Here is a 21827-nt window from a genome sequence, read left to right on the forward strand (position 1 = left end):
CACTAGTCACTGCCTGCCACTCAGAAAAAGAACCGTTTATTCCAACTCTTTGCTTTCTGTCTGCCAACGAGTTCTCTATCCAAGTCAATACCTTGCCCCCAATACCATGTGCCTTAACTTTACACGCTAATCTCTTATGCGGGACCTTATCAAAAGCTTTCTGAAAGTCCAAATACACCATACTCATGGTTCTCCCTTATCTATTTTACCAGTTACATCCTCAAAAAATTCCAGCAGATTAATCAAGCACTATTTACCTTTTGTAAATCCATGTTGACTTTGTCCGATCCTGTCACTCTTTTCCAAGTGCTCTGCAATTACATATTTTATAATGGACTCCAGCATTTTCCCCACTACCATTGTCAGGCTTACCGGTCTGTGATTCCCCGTTTTCTCTCTGCCACCTTTTTGAATGGTGGGGTAACATTAGCTGCCCTCCAATCCATGGTTACTGTTTTAGATTCCATCGAATGTTGGAAGATGACCAGCAATGCATTTACTATTTCTAGGGCCACTTCCTTAAGTACCCTAGGATGTAGATTATCAGGCCCTGGGGATTTATCGGCCTTCAGTCCCATCAATTTCCCTAACACCATTTCCCTAAAAATACTGATTTATTTCAGTTCCTCCTTTTCATCAGACCCTAAGTTCCCCGACATCTCTGGGAGGTTATTTGTGTCCTCCTTTGTGAAGACAGAACCAAAATACGAACTTAATTGGTCTGCCATTTCTTTGTTCCCCATTATAAAATCTCCTGATTCTGTCTGCAAGGGAGCTACGCTTGACATCACCAATCTATTTCTCTTCACACATCTATTTAAGCTTTTACAGTCAGTTTTTATGTTCCCTGCAAGCTTACTCTCATATTCAATTTTCCCCTTCTCATTTAATCCCTTTGTCCTCCATTGTTGAATCCTAAACTGCTCCAAATCCTCAGGTTTACAGCTTTTCTGGCCAATTTATATGTCCTCTCCTCGGACCTTATGTTATCCTTAATTTCCCTTGTTAGCCATGGTTGAGTCACCTTTTTTGTTTTATTTTTTTGCCAAACTGGGATGAACAAATTCTGTTGTTCATCCATGCGGTCTTTGAATGTTTGCCATTGCCTATCCACCATCAACCCTTTGAGTGACATTCCCCAATCAATCCTACCCAATTCGCGCCTCAGACCATCATATTTTCCTTTATTTTAATTGAGGACACTAGTCTCTGAGTCAACTATTTCATTCTCCATCTTAATGAAGAATTTGATCATATTATGATCGCTCCGACCCAAGGGGTCTCGTATAACAAGATTGCTAATTAATCCTTTCTCGTTACATAATACCCAGTCTAAGATGGCCTGATCTCTGGTTGGTTCCTCGACATATTGGTCCAGGAAACCATCCCATAAACACTGCAGGAATTCCTCCTCCACAGTATTGTTACTAATTTGGTTAGCCCAATCTTTATGTAGATTAAAGTCACCCATGATGACTACTGTGCCCTTATTGCACACTTCTCGAATTTCCCTTTTAATGCCATCCCCAACTTCCGCATTACTGTTTGGAGGATATATACCACTCCCACTAACGTTTTCTGCTCCTTGGTATTTCTCAGCTCTATCCATACAGATTCCACATCATCAGAGCTAATATCCTTCCTTACAATTGTGTTAATCCCTTCTTTAACCAGCAATGCTACCGCACCTCCCTTTCCTTTTGCCTTTCTTTCCTGAATATTGAATACCCCTGGATGTTGAATTCCCAGCCTTGGCCACCCTGGAGCCATGTTTCCGTAATCCCAATCATATCATATCCGTTTACCTCTAATTGCACAGCTAATTCATCCACCTTATTACGAATGCTCCTCGCATTAAGACACAAGGCCTTCAGGCTTGTTTTTTTAACGCTCTTAGACATCTTTGAATGATTATTTACTGTGGCCATGTTTGATTTAAACAGTTGCTTTCTCTGACTGCCACATTTGTTCTTCTCCTTCCCAACTTTTGCGTTTATCCTTGTTTCCCTTTCCTCTGTCCCCCTGCACAGGTTCCCAACACCCTGCCATTTTACTTTAAACCCTCCACCAGATCACTAGCAAACACTCCCCCTAGGACATTGGTCCCGGCCCTGCCCAGGTGCAAACCGTCAGTTTGAACTGGTCCCACCTCCCCCAGAACAGTGTCCAATGTCCCAGGAATTTGAAACACTACCCCTGGCAACATTTCTCTAGCCACGTATTCATCAGAGACAGGCTCTAGTGTAATATAAACAGAGCCAGGAGCTAGTGTAATATAAACAGAGAAAGCTTCCAGTGTAATATAAACAGAGAAAGGGTCTAGTGCAAAATAAACAGAGACAGGGACTAGTGTAATATAAACAGACATGCTCGAGTGTAATATGAAAAGAGAGCGGGTCTTGTGTAATTAAAAACTGAGAAAGGGACAAGTGAAATGTAAACAGAGACATTGTCGAGGGCAATATAAGCAAATACACTGTCTAGTGTAATATAAAATGAGACAGAGTCTAGTGTACTATAAACAGAGACCATGTCTAATGTAATATATACAGACACACTGTCTACTGTAATATAAACAGAGACCCTGTGTAGTGTTATATAAATATACACAGTGTCTAGTGTAATAAAAACAGAGGAAGGTCTAGTGTAATATAAACTGAGACAGGTTCCAGGGTAATCTAAAAAGAGACAGGGTCTAGTGTAATATAAACAGAGACAGGTTCTTGTGTAATATAAACAGAGACAGGGTCTAGTGTAATATAAACAGGGACAGTGTCTAGTGCAATATAAAAAGAGACAGAGTCGAGTATAATATAAACAGAAGCAGGGTATCGTGAACTAAAAGCAGAGAAAGGGTCTAGTGTAATATAAAGAGAGAGAGGGTCTAATATAAACGAAACAGAGTTAGCGTCTAGTGTAATATAAACAGAGACAGGGTCTAGTGTAATATAAACTGAGACTGGGTCTAGTGTAACATAAATAGAGATAGGCTCTAGTGTAAAATAAACAGAGACAGGGTCTTGTGTAATATCAACAGTGAGAGGGTCTAGTGTAATATAAACAGAGATAGTGTCTAGAGTAATATAAACAGAGACAGAGTCTAGTGTAGTATAAACAGAGACAGGATCTAGTGTAATATAATATGAGACAGCGTCGAGTGTAACATAATCAGAGGCAAAATCTACTGTAATATAAAGAGAGACAGGCTCCAGTGTAATATAAACGGAGACAGGATCTAGTGTAATATAATATGAGAAAGCGTCGAGTGTAAAATAATCAGAGACAAAGTCTAGTGTAATATAAACAGAGACAGACTCCAGTGTAATATAAACAGAGACAGGGTCTAGTGTAATATAAACAGAGACAGGATCTAGTGTAATATAAACAGAGACAGGATCTAGTGTAATACAAGCTGAGAAAGGGACTAATGAAATGTTAACAGAGACATTGTCTCGTGTAATATAAACAGATACACTGTCTAGTGTAATATAAACAGAGACAGGTTCTAGTGTATGATAAAAAGAGACCCTGTCAAGAGTAATACAAACAGAGACAGCGTCTCGTGTAATATAAACTGAGACAGGGTCTAATGCAAAATAAGCAGAGACAGGGTCCAGTGTAATATAAACAAAGACGCTGTCTACTGTAAAAAATCCAGAGACCATGTCTAGTGCAATATAAATATAGACAGTGTCACGTGTAATGTAAACTGAGGCAGGGTCTAATGCAATATAAGCAGAGACAGGGTCTAGTGTAATATTAACAGACACCCTGTCTACTGTAAAATAGCCAGAGACCATGTCTAGTGTAACATAAACATAGACAGTGTCTAGTGTAATATAAACAGAGACACGGTCTAGTGTAATAGAAACTGAGACAGTTCTAGTGTAATATAAAAAGAGACAGGGTCTTGTGTAATATAAACAGGGACAGTGTCTAGTGTAATATAAGCAGAGACAGGCTCCAGTATAATGCAAACAGAGACAGGTTCTGGTGTAATATAAACAGAGAGAGGGTTTAGTGTAATATAAACAGAGACAGGGTCTGTTGAAATAAAAACAGAAACAGGGTCTAGTGTCATATAAACAGAGACAGGGTCTAGTGTAATATAATCAGAGACAGGGTCTAGAGTAATATAAACAGAGACAGGGTCTAGTGTAATATAAACAGAGACAGGGTCTAGTGTAATATAAACAAAGACAGGCTCCAGTGTAATATAAACAGAGACATGGTCTAGTGTAATATCAACAGTGACAGGGTCTAGTGTAATATAAACAGAGACAGTGTCTAGTGTAATATAAACAGAGACAGGTTCTAGTGTAATATAAACAGAGACAGGGTCTATTGTACTTTTAACAGAGGGAGGGCCTAGTGTAATATAATCAGAGACAGGGTCTAGAGTAATATAAACAGGGACAGGGTTTGTGTAATATACACAGAGATAGGGTCTAGTGTAATATAAATTAAGACAGAGTCTAGTGTAATATAAACAGAGACAGAGTCTAGTGTAATATAAACAGAGACAGGGTCTAGTGTATTATAAACAGAGACAGGGTCTAGTGTAATATAAATGGAGACAGGATCTAGTGTAATCTAATATGAGAGAGCGTCGAGTGTAACATAATCAGAGACAAAGTCTACTGTAATACAAACAGAGACAGGCTCCAGTGTAATGTAAACAGAGACAGTGTCTAGTGTAATATTAACAGAGACAGGATCTAGTTTAATATAAACAGAGACAGGATCTCGTGTAATATAAACAGAGACAGGGTCTAGTGTAATATAAACTGAGACAGGGTCTAATGCGAAATAAGCAGAGACAGTGTCTAGTGTAATATAAACGGAAACCCTGTCTACTGTAAACTAACCAGAGACCATGTCTAGTGTAACATAAACATAGACAGTGTCTAGTGTAATATAAACAGAGACAGGATCTAGTGTAATATAAACTGAGACAGTTTCTATTGTAATATAAATAGAGACAGGTTCTAGTGTAATATAAAGAGAGAAAGGGTCTAGTGTAATTGAAACAGAGACAGGGTCTAGTGTAATATAAAAAGGGACAGTGACTAGTGTAATATAAGCAGAGACAGGCTCCAGTATAATGCAAACAGAGACAGTTTCTGGTGTAATATAAACAAAGAGAGGGTGTCCTTTAATATAAACAGAGACAGCGTCTGTTGAAATAAAAACAGAAACAGGGTCCAGTGTAATATAAACAGAGGCAGGGTCTAGTGTAATATAATCAGAGACAGGGTCTAGAGTAATATAAACAGAGACAGGGTCTAGTGTAATATAAACAGAGACAGGGTCTAGTGTAATATGAACAAAGACAGGCTCCAGTGTAATATTAACAGAGACAGGGTCTAGTGCAATATCAACAGTGACAGGGTCTAGTGTAATATAAACAGAGACAGTGTCTAGTGTAATATAAACAGAGACAGGGTCTAGTGTAATATAAACAGAGACAGGGTCTATTGTACTTTAAACAGAGGGAAGGTCTGGTATAATATAAACAGTGACAGGGTCGAGAGTAATATAATCAGGGAGAGGGTCTAGTGTAATATACACAGAGATAGGGTCAATGTAATACAAACTGAGACAGTCTAGTGTAATATAAACAGAGACTGGGTCTAGTGTAATATAAACAGAGACAGGGTCTGGTGTAATATACAAGGAGACAGGATCTAGTGTGATATAATATGAGACAGCGTCGAGTGTAACATAATCAGAGACAAAGTCTACTGTAATACAAACAGAGAGAGGATCGAGTGTAATATAAGCAGAGACAGGATCTAGTGTTATATAAGCTGAGAAAGGGACTAATGAAATGTTAACAGAGACATTGTCTAGTGTAATATAAACAGATACACTGTCTAGTGTAATATCAACAGAGACAGGGTCTAGTGTATTATAAACAGAGACCCTGTCAAGAGTAATACAAACAGAGACAGCGTCTCGTGTAATATAAACTGAGACAGGGTCTAATGCAAAATAAGCAGAGACAGGGTCTAGTGTAATATAAACAAAGACCCTGTCTACTGAAAAATAACCAGAGACCATGTCTAGTGTAAAATAAACATAGACAGTGTCTAGTATAATATAACTAGAGACAGTTTCTAGTGTAATATAAACAGAGACAGGGTCTAGTGTAATATAAAGAGGGAAAGGGTCAAGTGTAATATAAACAGAGACAGGGTCTAATTTAATATAAACAGGGACAGTGTCTAGTGTAATATAGGCACAGACAGGCTCCAGTATAATGCAAACAGAGACAGGTTCTGGTGCAATATAAACAGAGAGAGGGTGCAGTGTAATATAAAGAGAGACAGGGTCTGTAGAAATAAAAACAGAGACAGGGTCTAGTGTAATATAAACAGAGACAGTGTCTAGTGTAATATAATCAGAGACAGGGTCTAGTGTAATATAAACAGTGACAGGGTCCAATGTAATATAAACAGAAACAGGGCCTCGTGTAATATAAAAAAGACAGGCTCTAGTGTAATATAAACAGAGACAGGGTCTATTGTAATATAAACAGAGAGAGGGTCTAGTGTAATATAAACAGAGACAGGGTCTAGTGTAATATAAACAGAGACATGGTCTAGTGTAATATAAACAGAGACAGGATCTAGTGTAATATAAAGAGAGACAGGATCTAGTGTAATATTAGCTGAGAAAGGGACCAATGAAATATTAACAGAGACATTGTCGAGTGTGATATAAACAGATACACTGACTAGTGTATTATAGACAGAGACAGGGTCCAGTGTAATATAAACGGAGACAGGATCTAGTGTAATCAAATATGAGACAGCGTCGAGTGTAACATAATCAGAGACAAAGTCTACTGTAATACAAATAGAGACAGGCTCCAGTGTAATATAAACAGAGACAGGGTCTAATGCAAAATATGCAGAGACAGTGTCTAGTGTAATATAAACAGAGACAGTGTCTAGTGTAATATAAACAGAGACACGGTCTAGTGTAATATAAACTGAGACAGTTTCTAATGTAATATAAATAGAGACAGAGTCTAGTGTAATATAAACAGAGACAGGGTCTAGTGTAATATAAGCAGGGACAGTGTCTAGTGTAATATAAGCAGAGACAGGCTCCAGTATAATGCAAATAGAGACAGGTTCTGGTGTAATATAAACAGAGAGAGGGTCTGTTGAAAATAAAACAGAAACAGGGTCCAGTGTAATATAATCAGAGACAGGGTCTAGAGTAATATAAACAGAGACAGGGTCTAGTGTAATATAAACAAAGACAGGCTCCAGTGTAATATAAACAGAGACAGGGTCTAGTGTAATATCAACAGCGACAGGGTCTAGTGTAATATAAACAGCGACAGTGTCTGGTGTAATATAAACAGAGACAGGGTCTATTGAACTTTAAACAGAGGGAATGTCTAGTGTAAAATAAACAGAGACGGGGTCTCGAGTAATATAAACAGGGACAGGGTCTAGTGTAATATACGCCGAGATAGGTTCAATGTAATATAAACTGCGACAGTCTAGTGTAATATAAACAGAGACAGAGTCTAGTGTAATATAAACAGAGACAGGGTCTAGTGTAATATAAACAGAGACAGGGTCTAGTGTAATATACATGGAGACAGGATCTAGTATAATATAATATGAGACAGCGTCGAGTGTAAAATAAGCAGAGACAAAGTCTACTGTAATACAAACAGAGAGGGGCTCCAGTGTAATATAAAAAGAGACAGTTCCTAGAGTAATATAAACAGAGACAGGGGCTAGTGTAATATAAACAGGGACAGTGTCGAGTGTAAAATAAGCAGAGACAGGCTCCAGTATCATGCAAACAGTGACAGGGTCTAGTGTAATATAAACAGAGACAGGGTCTAATGTAATATAAACAGAGACATTGTCTCGTCTAATATAAACAGAGACAGGATATAGTGTAATATAATATGAGACAGCATCGGGTGTAACATATCAGAGACAAAATCTACTGTAATATAAACAGAGACAGGCTCCAGTGTAATATAAACGGAGACAGGATCTAGTGTAATATAATATGAGACAGCGTCGAACGTAACATAATCAGAGACAAAGTCTACTGTAATATAAACAGAGACAGGCTCCAGTGTAATATACAGAGAGAGAGGGTCTAGTGTAATATAAACAGAGACAGGATCTAGTGTAATATAAACAGAGACAGGATATAGTGTAATATAAGCTGAGAAAGGGACGAATGAAATGTTAACAGAGACATTGTCGAGTGTAATATAAACAGATACACTGTCTAGTGTGATATCAACAGAGACAGGATCCAGTGTATTATAATCAGAGACCCTGTCAAGCGTAATACAAACAGAGACAGCGTCTCGTGTAATATATACTGAGACAGGGTCTAATGCAAAATAAGCAGAGACAGGGTCTAGTGTAATATAAACAAAGACCCTGTCTACTGAAAAATAACCAGCGACCATGTCGAGTGTAAAATAAACATTGACAGTGTCTAGTGTAATATAAACAGAGACAGCTTCTAGTGTAATATAAACAGAGACAGGGTCCAGTGTTATATACACAGAGACTGTTTGTAGTGTAATATAAGAAGAGACAGGGTCTAGTGTAATATAAACAGAGACAGGGTCTAAGTTAATATAAACAGGGACCATGTCTGGTGCAATATAGGCAGAGACAGGCTCCAGTATAATGCAAACAGAGACAGGTTCTGGTGTAATATAAACAGAGACACGGTCTAGTGTAATATAAACTGAGACAGTTTCTAGTGTAATATAAAAAGAGACAGGATCTTGTGTAATATAAGCAGGGACAGTGTCTAGTGTAATATAAGCAGAGACAGGCTCCAGTATAATGCAAACAGAGACAGGTTCTGGTGTAATATAAACAGAGAGAGGGTGTAGTGTAATATAAACAGAGACAGGGTCTGTTGAAATAAAAACAGAATCAGGGTCTAGTGTAATATAAACAGAGACAGGGTCTAGTGTAATATAATCAGAGACAGGGTCTAGAGTAATATAAACAGAGACAGGGTCTAGTGTAATATAAACAGAGACAGCGTCTAGTGTAATATAAACAAAGGCAGGCTCCAGTGTAATATAAAGAGAGACAGGGTCTAGTTTAATGTCAAAAGTGACAGGGTCTAGTGTAATAAAAACAGAGACAGTGTCTCGTGTAATATAAACAGAGAAAGGTTCTAGTGCAATATAAACAGTGACAGTGTCGATTGTACTTTAAACAGAGGGAGGGTCTAGTGTAATATAACAGAGACAGGGTGTAGAGTAATATAAACAGGGACAGGGTCTAGTGTAATTTACACAGAGCTAGTGTCTAGTATAATATAAACTGAGACAGAGTCTAGTGTAATATATACAGAGACAGAGTCTAGTGTAATATAAAAAGAGACAGGGTCTAGTGTAATATAAACTGAGACAGGGTCTAGTGTAATATAAACGGAGACAGGATCGAGTGTAATATAATATGAGACAGCGTCGAGTGTATCATAATCAGAGACAAAGTCTACTGTAATATAAACAGAGACAGGATCTAGTGTAATATAATCAGAGACAGGATCTAGTGTAATATAAACAGAGACAGGGTCTAGTGTAATATAATATGAGACAGCGTCGAGTGCAACATAATCAGAGACAAAGTCTACTGTAATATAAACAGAGACAGGCTCCAGTGTAATATAAACGGAGACAGGATCTAGTGTAATATAACATGAGACAGCGTCGAGTGTAACATAATCAGAGACAAAGCCTAATGTAATGTAAACAGTGACAGGCTCCAGTGTAATATAAACAGAGACAGGGTCTAGTGTAATATAAACAGAGACAGGATCTAGAGTAATATAAACAGAGACAGGATCTAGTGTAATATAAGCTGAGAAAGGGACTAATGAAATGTTAACAGAGACATTGTCTAGTGTAATATAAACAGATACACTGTCTAGTGTAATATAAAAAGAGACAGGGTTTAATGTATTATAAACAGAGTCCCTGTCAAGAGTAATACAAACAGAGACAGCGTCTCGTGTAATCTAAGCTGAGACAGGGACTCATGCAATATAAGCAGAGACAGGCTTTAGTGTAATATAAACAAAGACCTGTCTACTGTAAAATAACCAGAGTCCATGTCTAGTGTAATATAAACATAGACAGTGTCTAGTGTAATATAAAAAATGACAGTGTCTCGTGTAATATAAACAGAGACAGGGTCTAGTGTTATATCAACAGGGACCCTGTCTACTGTAAAATAACCAGAGACCATGTCTAGTGTAACATAAACATAGACAGTGTCAAGTGTAATATAAACAGAGACAGTCTCTAGTGTAATATAAGCAGAGACAGGGTCTAGTGTAATATAAACTGAGACAGTTTCTAGTGTAATATAAACAGAGACAGGGTCTAGTGTAATATAAACAGGGACAGTGTCTCGTGTAATATAAATTGAGACAGAATCTAGTGTAATATAAATAGAGACAGAGTCTAGTGTAATATAATCAGAGACAGGGTCTAGTGTATTATAAACAGAGACAGGGTCTAGTGTAATATAAACGGAGACAGGATCTAGTGTAATCTAATATGAGAGAGCGTCGAGTGTAACATAATCAGTGACAAAATCTACTGTAATTCAATCAGAGACAGGCTCCAGTGTAATGTAAACAGAGACAGTGTCTAGTGTAATATTAACAGAGACAGGATCTAGTGTAATATAAACAGAGACAGGGTCTAATGCAAAATAAGCAGAGACAGTTTCTTGTGTAATATAAACGGAGACCCTTTCTACTGTAAACTAACCAGAGACCATGTCTAGTGTAACATAAACATAGACAGTGTCTAGTGTAATATAAACAGAGACAGGATCTCGTGTAATATAAACTGAGACAGTTTCTAGTGTAATATAAATAGAGACAGGGTCTAGTGTAATATAAAGAGAGAAAGGGTCTAGTGCAATATAAACAGAGACAGGCTCTAGTGTAACATATACAGGGACAGTGACTAGTGTAATATAAACACAGACAGTGTCTAGCGTAATATAAACAGAGACAGGGTCTGGTGTTTTATAAACAGGGACCCTGTCTACTGAAAAATAACCAGAGACCATGTCTAGTGTAACATAAACATAGACAGTGTCTAGTGTAATATAAACAGAGACAGTCTCTAGTGTAATATAAACAGAGACTGGGTCTAGTGTAATATAAACTGAGACAGTTTCTAGTGTAATATAAAAAGAGCCAGTGTCTAGTCAAATATAAAGAGAGAAAGGGTCTAGTGTAATATAAACAGAGACAGGGTATAATGTAATATAAACAGGGACAGTGTCTAGTGTAATATAAGCAGAGACAGGCTCCAGTAAAATGCAAACAGAGACAGGTTCTGGTGTAATATAAACAGAGAGAGGGTTTAGTGTAATATAAACAGAGACAGGGTCTGTTGAAATAAAAACAGAAACAGGGTCTAGTGTAATATAAACAGAGACAGGGTCGAGTGTAATATAATCAGAGACAGGGTCTAGAGTAATATAAACAGAGACAGGGTCTAGTGTGATATAAACAGAGACAGGGTCTAGTGTAATATAAACAAAGACAGGCTGCAGTGTAATATAAACAGAGACAGGGTCTCGTGAAATATCAACAGCGACAGGGTCTAATCTAATATAAACAGAGACAGTGTCTGGTGTAATATAAACAGAGACAGGGTCTAGTGTAATATAAACAGAGACAGGGTCTAGTGTAATATAAACAGAGACAGGATCTAGTGTAATATAAACGGAGACAGGATCTAGTGTAATCTAATATGACACAGCGTCGAGTGCAACATAATCAGAGACAAAGTCTACTGTAATATAAACAGAGTCAGGCTCCAGTGTAATATAAACGGAGACAGGATCTAGTGTAATATAACATGAGACAGCGTCGAGTGTATCATAATCAGAGACAAAGTCTACTGTAATGTAAACAGAGACAGGCTCCAGTGTAATATAAACAGAGACAGGGTCTAGTGTAATATAAACAGAGACAGGATCTAGAGTAATATAAACAGAGACAGGATCTAGTGTGATATAAGCTGAGAAAGGGACCAATGAAATGTTAACAGAGACATTGTTCAGTGTAATATAAACAGATACACTGTCTAGTGTAATATAAAAAGAGACAGGGTTTAGTGTATTATAAACAGAGTCCCTGTCAAGAGTAATACAAACAGAGACAGCTTCTCGTGTAATCTAAGCTGAGACAGGGTCTAATGCAATATAAGCAGAGACAGGCTCTAGTATAATATAAACAAAGACCTGTCTACTGTAAAATAACCAGAGTCCATGTCTAGTGTAATATAAACATAGACAGTGTCCAGTGTAATATAAAAAATGACAGTGTCTCGTGTAATATAAACAGAGACAGGGTCTAGTGTTATATAAACAGGGACTCTGTCTACTGTAAAATAACCAGAGACCATGTCTAGTGTAACATAAACATAGACAGTGTCTAGTGTAATATAAACAGAGACAGTCTCTAGTGTAATATAAGAAGAGAGAGGGTCTAGTGTAATATAAACTGAGACAGTTTCTAGTGTAATATAAACAGAGACAGGGTCTAGTGTAATATAAACAGGGACAGTGTCTAGTGTAATATAAGCAGAGACAGGCTCCAGTATAATGCAAACAGAGACAGGTTCTGGTGTAACATAAACAGAGAGAGGGTTTAGTGTATTATAAACAGAGACAGGGTCTGTTGAAATAAAAATAGAAACAGGGTCTAGTGTAATATAAACAGAGACAGGGTCTAGTGTAATATGATCAGAGACAGGATCTAGAGTAATATATACAGAGACAGGGTCTAGTGTAATATAAACAGAGACAGGGTCTAGTGTAAGATAAACAAAGACAGGCTCCAGTGTAATATAAACAGAGACAGGGTCTAGTGTAATATCAACAGTGACAGGGTCTCGTTTAATATAAACAGAGACAGTGTCTAGTGTAATATAAACAGAGACAGGGTCTAGTGTAATACAAAGAGAGACAGGGTCTATTGTACTTTTAACAGAGGGACGGTCTAGTGTAATATTATCAGAGACAGGATGTAGAGTAATATAAACAGAGACAGGGTCTAGTGTAATATAAACAGAGACAGGGTGCAGTGTAATATAAACAACAACAGGCTCCAGTGTAATATAAATAGAGACAGGGTCTAGTGTAAGATAAACAAAGACAGGCTCCAGTGTAATATAAACAGAGACAGGGTCTAGTGTAATATCAACAGTGACAGGGTCTAGTGTAGTATAAACAGAGACAGTGTCTAGTGTAATATAAACAGAGACAGGGTCTAGTGTAATATAAACAGAGACAGGGTCTATTGTACTTTTAACAGAGTGAGGGTCTAGTGTAATATAATCAGAGACAGGGTCTAGAGTAATATAAACAGGGACAGGGTTTGTGTAATATACACAGGGATAGGGTCTAGTGTAATATAAATTGAGACAGAATCTAGTGTAATATAAACAGAGACAGAGTCTAGTGTAATATAAACAGAGACAGGGTCTAGTGTATTATAAACAGAGACAGGGTCTAGTGTAATATAAAAAGAGACAGGGTCTAGTGTAATATAAACAGAGACAGGGTCTAGTGTAATACAAAGAGAGACAGGGTCTATTGTACTTTTAACAGAGGGACGGTCTAGTGTAATATTATCAGAGACAGGATCTAGAGTAATATATACAGAGACAGGGTCTAGTGTAATATAAACAGAGACAGGGTCTAGTGTAAGATAAACAAAGACAGGCTCCAGTGTAATATAAACAGAGACAGGGTCTAGTGTAATATCAACAGTGACAGGGTCTCGTTTAATATAAACAGAGACAGTGTCTAGTGTAATATAAACAGAGACAGGGTCTAGTGTAATACAAAGAGAGACAGGGTCTATTGTACTTTTAACAGAGGGACGGTCTAGTGTAATATTATCAGAGACAGGATGTAGAGTAATATAAACAGAGACAGGGTCTAGTGTAATATAAACAGAGACAGGGTGCAGTGTAATATAAACAACAACAGGCTCCAGTGTAATATAAATAGAGACAGGGTCTAGTGTAAGATAAACAAAGACAGGCTCCAGTGTAATATAAACAGAGACAGGGTCTCGTGTAATATCAACAGTGACAGGGTCTAGTGTAGTATAAACAGAGACAGTGTCTAGTGTAATATAAACAGAGACAGGGTCTAGTGTAATATAAACAGAGACAGGGTCTATTGGAATTTTTTCAGAGTGAGGGTCTAGTGTAATATAATCAGAGACAGGGTCTAGAGTAATATAAACAGGGACAGGGTTTGTGTAATATACACAGGGATAGGGTCTAGTGTAATATAAATTGAGACAGAATCTAGTGTAATATAAACAGAGACAGAGTCTAGTGTAATATAAACAGAGACAGGGTCTAGTGTATTATAAACAGAGACAGGGTCTCGTGTAATATAAACGGAGACAGGATCTAGTGTAATCTAATATGAGAGAGCGTCGAGTGTAACATAATCAGTGACAAAATCTACTGTAATTCAATCAGAGACAGGCTCCAGTGTAATGTAAACAGAGACAGTGTCTAGTGTAATATAAACAGAGACAGGACCTAGTGTAATATAAACAGAGACAGGATCTCGTGTAATATATACAGAGACAGGATCTCGTGTAATATATACAGAGACAGGGTCTAGTGTAATATAAACTGAGACAGGGTCTAATGCAAAATAAGCAGAGACAGTTTCTAGTGTAATATAAAATGAGACCCTGTCTACTGTAAACTAACCAGAGACCATGTCTAGTGTAACATAAACATAGACAGTGTCTAGTGTAATATAAACAGAGACAGGATCTAGTGTAATATAAACTGAGACAGTTTCTAGTGTAATATAAATAGAGACAGGGTCTAGTGTAATATAAAGAGAGAAAGGGTCTAGTGTAATATAAACAGAGACAGGCTCTAGTGTAACATAAACAGGGACAGTGACTAGTGTAATATAAGCAGAGACAGGCTCCAGTATAATGCAAACAGAGACAGTTTCTGGTGTAATATAAACAGAGAGATGTTGCAGTGTAATATAAACAGAGACAGCGTCTGTTGAAATAAAAGCAGAAACAGGGTCTAGAGTAATATAAACAGAGACAGGGTCTAGTGTAATATAATCAGAGACAGGGTCTAGAGTAATATAAACAGAGACAGGCTCTAGTGTAATATAAACAGAGACAGGGTCTAGTGTAATATAAACAAAGACAGGCTCCAGTGTAATATAAACAGAGATAGGGTCTAGTGCAATATCAACAGTGACAGGGTCTAGTGTAATATAAACAGAGACAGTGTCTAGTGTAATATACACGGAGACAGGATCTAGTGTAATATAATATGAGACAGAGTCGAGTGTAAAATAATCAGAGACAAAGTCTACTGTAATACAAACAGAGAGAGGATCCAGTGTAATATAAAAAGAGACAGGGTCTAGTGAAATATTAAAAGAGGCAGGATCTAGTGTAATATAAACAGAGACAAGATCTAGTGTAATATAAACAGAGACAGGGTATAGTGTAATATAAAGTGAGACAGGGTCTAATGCAAAATAAGCAGTGACAGGGTCTACTGTAATATAAACTGAGTCAGTTTCTAGTGTAAAATAAAAAGAGTCAGTTTCTAGTGTAATATAAACAGAGACAGGGGCTAGTGTAATATAAACAGGGACAGTGTCGAGTGTAAAATAAGCAGAGACAGGCTCCAGTATAATGCAAACAGAGACATTGTCTAGTGCAATATAAACAGAGACAGGGTCTAGTGTAATATAAACAGAGACAGGGTCTAGTCTAATATAAACAGAGACAGGATCTAGTGTAATATAATATGAGACAGCATCGAGTGTAACATATCAGAGACAAAATCTACTGTAATATAAACAGAGACAGGCTCCAGTGTAATATAATCGGAGACAGGATCTAGTGTAATATAATATGAGACAGCTTCGAATGTAACATAATCAGAGACAAAGTCTACTGTAAAATAAAGAGAGACAGGCTCCAGTGTAATATACAGAGAGAGAGAGTCTAGTGTAATATAAACAGAGACAGGATCTCGTGTAATATAAATAGAGACAGGATCTAGTGTAATATAAGCTGGGAAAGGGACTAACGAAGTTTTAACAGAGACATTCTCTAATGTAATATAAACAGATACACTGTCTAGTGTAATATTAACAGATACAGGATCTAGTGTATTATAAACAGAGACCCTGTCAAGAGTAATACAAACAGAGGCAGCGTCTCGCGTAATATAAACTGAGACAGGGTCTGCTGCAAAATAAGCAGAGACAGGGTCTAGTGTAATATAAAAAAAGACCCTGTCTACTGAAAAATAACCAGGGACCATATCTAGTGTAAAATAAACATAGACAGTGTCTAGTATAATATAAACAGAGACAGTTTCCAGTGTAATATAAACAGAGACAGGGTCTAATGTAATATAAAGAGGGAAAGGGTCAAGTGTAATGTAAACAGAGACAGGGTCGAAGTTAATTTTAACAGTGACAGTGTCTAGTGTAATATAGGCAGAGACAGGCTCCAGTATAATACAAACAGAGACAGGCTCTGGTGTAATATAAACAGAGAGAGGGTGTAGTGTAATATAAACAGAGACAGGGTCTGTTGAAATAAATACAGAGACAGGGTGTAGTGTAATATAAACAGAGACAGGGTCTAGTGTAATATAATATGAGACAGAGTCGAGTGTAAAATAATCAGAGACAAAGTCTACTGTAATACAAACAGAGAGAGGATCCAGTGTAATATAAAAAGAGAAAGGGTCTAGTGAAATATAAAAAGAGGCAGGATCTAGTGTAATATAAACAGAGACAAGACCTAGTGTAATATAAACAGAGACAGGGTCTAGTGTAATATAAAGTGAGACAGGGTCTAATGCAAAATAAGCAGAGACAGGGTCTATTGTAATATAAACTGAGTCAGTTTCCAGTGTAAAATAAAAAGAGACAGTTTCTAGTGTAATATAAACAGAGACAGGGTCTCGTGTAATATAAACAGGGACAGTGTCGAGTGTAAAATAAGCAGAGACAGGCTCCAGTATAATGCAAACAGAGACATTGTCCAGTGTAATATAAACAGAGACAGGGTCTAGTGTAATATAAACAGAGACAGGGTCTAGTCTAATATAAACAGAGACAGGATCTAGTGTAATATAATATGAGACAGCATCGAGTGTAACATATCAGAGACAAGATCTACTGTAATATAAACAGAGACAGGCTCCAGTGTAATACAATCGGAGACAGGATCTAGTGTAATATAATATGAGACAGCTTCGAATGTAACATAATCAGAGACAAAGTCTACTGTAATATAAAGAGAGACAGGCTCCAGTGTAATATACAGAGAGAGAGAGTCTAGTGTAATATAAACAGAGACAGGATCTCGTGTAATATAAACAGAGACAGGATCTAGTGTAATATAAGCTGAGAAAGGGACTAACGAAATGTTAACAGAGACATTGTCTAATGTAATATAAACAGATACACTCTCTAGTGTAATATTAACAGAGACAGGGTCTCGTGTATTATAAACAGAGACCCTGTCAAAAGTAATACAAACAGAGACAGCGACTCGTGTAATATAAACTGAGACAGGTTCTACTGCGAAATAAGTAGAGGCAGGGTCTAGTGTAATATGAACAAAGACCCTGTCGACTGAAAAATAACGAGGGACCATATCTCGTGTAAAATAAACATAGACAGTGTCTAGTATAATATAAACAGAGACAGTTTCTAGTGTAATACAAACAGAGACAGGGTCTAGTGTAATATAAAGAGGGAAAGGGTCAAGTGTAATATAAACAGAGACAGGGTCTAAGTTAATATAAACAGGGACAGTGTCTAGTGTAATATAGACAGAGACAGGCTCCAGTAAAATGCAAACAGAGACAGGCTCTGGTGTAATATAAACAGAGAGAGGGTGTAGTGTAATATAAACAGAGACAGGGTCTGTTGAAATAAAAACAGAGACAGGGTCTAGTGTAATATAAACAGAGACAGGGTCTAGTGTAATATAAACAGAGACAGTGTCTAGTGTAATATAATCAGACACAGGGTCTAGTGTAATATAAACAGAGACAGGTTCCAATGTAATATAAACAGGGACAGGGTCTAGTGTAATATAAAAAAGACAGGCTCTAGTGTAATATAAACAGAGACAGGGTCTATTGTAATATAAACAGAGAGAGGGTCTCGTGTAATATAAACAGAGACAGGGTCTCGTGTAATATAAACAGAGACATGGTCTAGTGTAATATAAACAGAGACAGGATCTAGTGTAATATAAAGAGCGACAGGATCTAGTGTAATATAAGCTGAGAAAGGGACCAATGAAATATTAACAGAGACATTGTCTAGTGTAATATAAACAGATACACAATGTCTAGTGTATTATAAACAGAGACAGGGTCTAGTGTAATATAAACGGAGACAGGGTCTAGTGTAATCTAATATGAGACAGCGTCGAGTGTAACATAATCAGAGACAAAGTCTACTGTAATACAAATAGAGACAGGCTCCAGTGTAATATAAACAGAGACAGGGTTTAATGCAAAATAAGCAGAGACAGTGTCTAGTGTAATACAAACAGAGACACTGTCTACTGTAAACTAACCAGAGACCATGTCTAGTGTAACATAAGCATAGACAGTGTCTAGTGTAATATAAGCAGAGACAGTGTCTAGTGTAATATAAACAGAGACAGGGTCTAGTGTAATATAAACTGAGACAGTTTCTAATGTAATATAAATAGAGACAGTGTCTCGTGTAATATAAAGAGAGAAAGTGTCTCGTGTAATATAAACAGAGACAGGGTCTAGTGTAATATAAGCAGGGACAGTGTCTAGTGTAATATAAGCAGAGACAGGCTCCAGTATAATGCAAACAGAGACAGGTTCTGGTGTAATAGAAACAGAGAGAGGGTCTGTTGAAAATAAAACGGAAACAGGGTCTAGTGTAATATAAACAGAGACAGGGTCTAGTGTAATATAATCAGACACAGGATCTAGAGTAATATAAACAGAGACAGGGTCGAGTGTAATATAAACAGAGACAGGGTCTTGTGTAATATAAACAAAGACAGGCTCCAGTGTAATATAAACAGAGACAGGGTCTAGTGTAATATCAACAGCGACAGGGTCTAGTGTAATATTAACAGAGACAGTGTCTGGTGTAATATAAACAGAGACAGGGTCTAGTGTAATATAAAAAGAGACAGGGTCTATTGTACTATAAACAGAGGGAAGGTCGAGTGTAATATAAACAGCGACAGGATCTAGAGTAATATAAACAGGGACAGGGTTGAGTGTAATATACACCGAGATAGGTTCAATGTTATTTAAACTGAGACAGTCTAGTGTAATATAAACAGAGACAGAGTCTAGTGTAATATAAACAGAGACAGGGTCTAGTGTAATATAAACAGAGACAGGGTCTCGTGTAATATACACGGAGACAGGATCTAGTATAATATAATATGAGACAGCGTCGAGTGTAACATAAGCAGAGACAAAGTCTACTGTAATACAAATAGAGAGAGGCTCCAGTGTAATATAAAAAGAGACAGGGTCTAGTGTAATATAAACAGAGGCAGGATCTCGTGTAATATAAACAGAGACAAGATCTAGTGTAACATAAACAGAGACAGGGTCTAGTGTAATATTAACTGAGACAGGGTCTAATGCAAAATAAGCAGAGACAGGTTCTAGTGTAATATAAACTGAGTCAGTTTCTAGTGTAAAATAAAAAGAGACAGTTTCCAGTGTAATATAAACAGAGACAGGGTCTAGTGTAATATAAACAGGGACAGTGTCGAGTGTAAAATAAGCAGAGACAGGCTCCAGTATAATGGAAACAGAGACAGGGTCTAGTGTAATATAAACAGAGACAGGGTCTAATGTAATATAAACAGAGACATTGTCTCGTCTAATATAAACAGAGACAGGATCTAGCATAATATAATATGAGACAGCATCGAGTGTAACATATCAGAGACAAAATCTACTGTAATATAAACAGAGACAGGCTCCAGTGTAATATAAACGGAGACAGGATCTAATGTAATATAATATGAGACAGCGTCGAATGTAACATAATCAGAGACAAAGTCTACTGTAATATAAACAGAGACAGGCTCCAGTGTAATATACAGAGAGAGAGAGTCTAGTGTAATATAAACAGAGACAGGATCTCGTGTAATATAAACAGAGACAGGATCTAGTGTAATTTAAGCTGAGAAAGGGACTAATGAAATGTTAACAGGGACATTGTCTAGTGTAATATAAACAGATACACTGTCTAGTGTAATATCAACAGAGACAGGGTCTAGTGTATTATAAACATAGACCCTGTCAAGAGAAATACAAACAGAGACAGCGTCTCGTGTAATATAAACTGAGACAGGGTCTGATGCAAAATAAGCAGAGAAAGGGTCTAGTGTAATATAAACAAAGACCCTGTCTACTGAAAAATAACCAGAGACCATGTCTCGTGTAAAGTAAACATAGACAGGGTCTGGTGTAATATACACAGAGACAGGGTCTAAGTTAATATAAACAGGGACAGTGTCTGGTGTAATATAGGCAGAGACAGGCTCCAGTATAATGCAAACAGAGACAGGCTCTGGTGTAATATAAACAGAGAGAGGGTGTAGTGTAATATAAACAGGGACAGTGTCTGTTGAAATAAAAACAGAGACAGGGTCTAGTGTAATATAAACAGAGGCAGTGTCTAGTATAATATAATCAGAGACAGGGTCTAGTGTAATATAAACAGAGACAGGGTCCAAAGTACTATAAACAGAGACAGGTTCTAGGGCAATATAAAAAAAGACAGGCTCTAGTGTAATATAAACAGAGACAGGGGCCTAGAAATTCAGCTGTTTGCGCCAGACGTTAGCGCCAGATTTCCGGCGCTATCCACTTAGCGCCCGGGCACCGCCGGATCTGCGCCTACGCCAAAATTCAGCTGGGCTTTAGCGCCAGCGCAAAGTGTTAGCGCCCGGTCAGCTGCGCGCGCATCTTATGACGTCATTCCGTCGTGCAACGCCGTTTGTGCGCCTCAAACCGGAAATTCAGTGGTGCCCGGTCGATGTTGGCGTGGCGCGACTAAGAACTGTGAAATGGAACTCAACAGAGGCCCTGTGGGATTCGGGGAGCGCTAATTAAAGGGCACATCCACTCACCCATAAAAGCTAGCCATTTCGCTGCAATGACTTGACTGGTTTGGATTTCTGCACAGAGAGCAAGGCACAGAGATTACTGATTTCGGACACCATAGGAGAGGTCTTTTTGGCTTCTAGCCAGTGCTTTGACATTTGCATCCTTGTGATATTGCTGGTTGGAACTTTGTAATGGGGGCTGCATGGGGGGCCAACCCTCAGTTGCGACATTTTGTGCGAAGGGCTGGCATACGCTTTGAGACAGGCCCAGGCATGGCTAGACGCAGAGGGGCCATTAGGCGTCGCCAACGGAGGCCTTACCCAGTCAGGCAATACCGGGAGCAGGTCTCATATCTCACCATGACTGCGGCGCATTGTGTTAAGAGGCTGCGCTTCAGAAGGGAGGTGGTTGAAGAGATCTGCCAGCGGCTTCATGCAGATTTGCAGCCACAGCTCATGTCCAGGGCGTCTCTCTCGGTGGAAGTGAAGGTCACGGTGGCTCTCAGCTTTTATGCAAGCGGCTCCTTCCAAGCCGCTGCTGGGGACATCGCGACCATCTCCCAGTTCGCCGCGCATCGCTGCATCCGACAGGTCACTGAAGCACT

This window comes from Somniosus microcephalus, chromosome 4 (genome assembly GCF_052327205.1).
Source record: "Somniosus microcephalus isolate GS21.2 chromosome 4, FLI_Smic_1.0, whole genome shotgun sequence".
NCBI classification, from domain to species: domain Eukaryota; kingdom Metazoa; phylum Chordata; class Chondrichthyes; order Squaliformes; family Somniosidae; genus Somniosus; species Somniosus microcephalus.